The sequence below is a fragment of the Mesoplodon mirus genome (genome assembly GCF_964341445.2).
Source record: "Mesoplodon mirus genome assembly, chromosome: 11".
In the NCBI taxonomy this organism is placed as follows: domain Eukaryota; kingdom Metazoa; phylum Chordata; class Mammalia; order Artiodactyla; family Ziphiidae; genus Mesoplodon; species Mesoplodon mirus.
The window spans coordinates 34,402,862-34,406,289 of record NC_138987.1 but is presented as its reverse complement, the minus strand read 5'-3'; the positions used below and the strand labels follow the sequence as shown (position 1 = coordinate 34,406,289).

At 49.6% G+C, this 3,428-nt stretch overlaps 1 long non-coding RNA gene across 2 annotated transcripts; it reads right to left on the bottom strand.

The window, feature by feature from the left end:
* Positions 1–187: 187 nt before the first annotated feature.
* Positions 188–2,049, bottom strand: LOC309812414. 2 transcript variants are annotated; one of them, XR_014295327.1, is made up of 5 exons: positions 1,928–2,049; positions 1,717–1,835; positions 1,533–1,616; positions 913–1,042; positions 188–356 (listed from the first exon to the last, which is right to left on the bottom strand). It is a non-coding gene; the product is annotated as an uncharacterized lncRNA (long non-coding RNA). The 2 variants fall into 2 exon arrangements; XR_014295326.1 differs by having other exon boundaries at positions 188–1,042.
* Positions 2,050–3,428: the final 1,379 nt, after the last annotated feature.

Here is a 3,428-nt window from a genome sequence, read left to right as displayed (position 1 = left end):
TCCATGTGCCCTCGTACACTGTCGGTGGGAATGTAAACTGGTGAGCCACTGTGGAAAACTGTGTGGAGGTTTCTCAGAAAACCAGAAATGGAACTATCGTATGACCCAGCAATCCTATTCCTGGGTATATATCCAAAAAAACCAAAAACACGAATTCAAAAAGATACCTGCACCCCAATATGTTCATAGCAGCTTTATTTACAATTGCCAAGAAATGGAAGCAACTTAAGTGTCCATCAACAGATGAATAGATAAAGAAGTTGTGGTATATATATGCAATGGAATACTACTCAGCTGTAAAAAGAAATAAAATCTTTCCATTTGCAGCAGCATGGATGGACTTGGAGAGCATCATGCTAAGTGAAATAAGTCAGACAGGGAAAGACCAATACTGTATGACATCACGCATATGTGAAATCTAAAAAAATACAACAAACTAGTGAATATAACAGAAAAGAAGCAGCCTCACAGATATAGAGAACAAACTAGTGGTTACCAGTGGGGAGAGGGAAGCGGGGAGGGGCGAGATGGGGTGGGGGATTAAGAGATACAAACTGTTAGGCATAAAATAAGCTACAAAGGATATATTGTACAACACAGGGAATAATAGCCAATATTTTATAATAATTTTAAATGGAGTATAACCTTTAAAAATTGTGAATCACTATACTATATACCTATAACATATAATATTATACATCAACTGTACTTCAGTTTAAAAAAAAGTTCCTCTTCCATCTCAGAGGATCTCTGAGGCCTCTGGAGAGATGGGGGAAAGCTGGGCTGGAGGTGACTGCAACTCATCATCCTTGGCTCTCAGAACATTGAGCTAGAGGGGACCTTGGAAATGGAGCCCAACTCCCTGGTCTGATCGATGTGGAAATGGAGGCCCAGAGAGGGGAGGGAACTCACCCAAGATTATGTGGGAGTTAGTCTCAGAGTGAGTCTGGAGACGCAGGCCCCTGGCTCTTAATCCAGTGCTCTTTCTTTTCATTGTTACATCTTGGCGGAAAGGGGGAAAGGGCTTGGAGAAATGTCCTGTCTGGGAGAAGTTGGGTTGTGTGCTCGCCAGAACCCCAACCCAGGGGACACGTGTCCTGGCTGCACTCAGCCACCCTCTTTCTGTGGACCCTGCTGGAGACACTGCCCCCTCTGGGCTGCAGAATGAGAGGGCGGGACCAGGTGAGTCCTGTAACCCATCAGCCCTGAGCCTGAGCTTCCCTGCCCTTTCCTCTTGTGTGTGTGGGGGGGGGAGCCCTCCCTCACCCCAAGATAAGAGGAGACCCCTCTCCCTCCTCTCCCCCGCCACACTCGAGCCTGAGCCACCTGGAGGAGTCATAGGGGAGGATAAAGCCTGTGGGAACCTGTTTTACCCAGGAACTTGCTGCTTCCCTGGGGGCCTCGGGATTAGGGTGGTAGCTTCTAGTTCTTTTTTTCTGGAGACACTGGATATGGCCTGAAATCCAGGCAGAGGGGCTCTCCCTGAGTCTTCCTGGCCCTCATCACAGGCTTTGCCTTCTCAGTTCACTTACCTTTTCCATGTAGTGTCTTGTCTCCAATGGGACTCACAGCTTCTTGCGGCTTTGAGACCCTTCTGTGGGCTTGAGACCCTGTGTCTGCAATCGGGGGATCTTACAGTGGGGAGGGATTGGAGCCTCTGCCCAGGAGAGGCAGGGCGAGTCCTGGATAAGATCTGGGGCTTTCAATGAAAAGTACCTGGGTTCGAGCCCAGCCCCCTGCTGGCCTGCTGGGTGGCGTTGAGGAAAGCAGATTTAACCTCCCTGTGCTCGGAGCCCTCATCTGTGGATGGAGGCTAGTCGTTACCACTTTGAAGACTAAATGAAGGGACACAGGAAACACTCTCAGTGCTGTGTTGGCACATGGCAGGCAGGCGCTAATTATGCTGAATGGAAGAAGGGATATTTACCTGGTGTGACTCCACGTGGTGAACACCCTGGGGAGGGGAGAAGCCTCAGCTGTGCTGAGTGCATCTCCCAGTTATCCTCACAGAGACCCTGTGAGATAAATGTGTTCATCACCTCATTTCACAGACACGGAGGCTCAGAGAGGGAAGGGACTTGCCTAAAGGCCACAGCCAGAAGGGAGGGAATCTAACCCATGGCTCACTGCCTAAGGGGCTCTCGACCCTCCCTCCCATTTCCCAACTGATGCAATGACATTCCCACCAAATGGACCCCCAGTCCCTGTGTCATAGTCAGCGCCACCCGTGATACCAGTACACCACAGGCTGGGGGGCTTAAACAGCAGACATTTATTCCTCGCAGATCTGGAGACTTGACATCCAAGATCAGGATGGCAGCGTGGGCAGGTTCTCGGTGAAGGCCCTCTTCCTGGTTCACAGACAGCTGTCTTCTCGTTGTATCCTCGCAAAATGGAGAGAGAGAAGGTTAGCTCTCTCCCTCTTCTTTGAAGGGCACTAACCTCATCATGGGGGTGTCCCTCCCAAAGGCCCCACCTCCAATCCCGTTAGGGCTTCAACATAGGAATTTGAGGAGTCACAAACATTCATTCCGCTATACCCTCTTTTCTCAAGTCCCACCCAACTAGAGAGCTTCTCCAAAGTTGAACAGTTCTGATTACTGGCCGGCTCCTCCTTCTAGAGAGGCTGTATAATATTGATTGGGGTTCTTCGGTTTCAAGCCACAGAAACGAACTCTGAATAACTGCGCAGAAAAAAATGGGGGTGGCAGTGTTTATTAGAACACAACCAGCCTGGCTGCTGGAATGTAGGGAGGATCAGATGCCTGAACCTCCCCCAGGATGCTTCTAGGATGCTTCTTTTCCTGGTGGTTTCTGTACCTTTGGCTGTTGGTTCTGAAAAAGATGACTTTAAGGTTAGGAGTGTCTGAGCTCCATCTCAGGAGTCCCACGGAAGTGGACTACCACTTCCTCTTCCGTGGCTGAGTTTGGGGACCACCTCTCCAGTCTCTCTCCCGAGTGCCTCTCATCAAGTTTCAGATTCTGGGAACTAAAGTTGGGTTGCCGGGTTTAGCCACAGGCCTGCCCCAGGACCTTGTGATTGGCAGTCCTGCCATAACCAAATGGAATGAGGGGGAGGTGTGGATCTCCAAAGGAAAGGATTGCTGTGATCAGAACAAGAAGGTAAGAGATGCTGGGGAGGCAAATCAGAAGTTTTCCAGCCAGGAATTCTACCTATTGGCCCTAGACCTGGCCTCCCTGAAAATAAATTTCTTTCCCTACTTTCTCTCTCCTTTCTGACCTCTTTCCCTCCTTCCCTCAAATATTTATTGAGCTCTTGCTCTGTTTCAGGCACACTGTTGGGCCCTGGGCATAAAAAGATGAATCAAACTCAGGGCCAGCTCCAGGAAACTCATCCAATCCAGATCAGCATACGCTGCTGCTCAGCCATGGCAAGGCCAAGGCAGACATTGCCAGTCAACCACAGA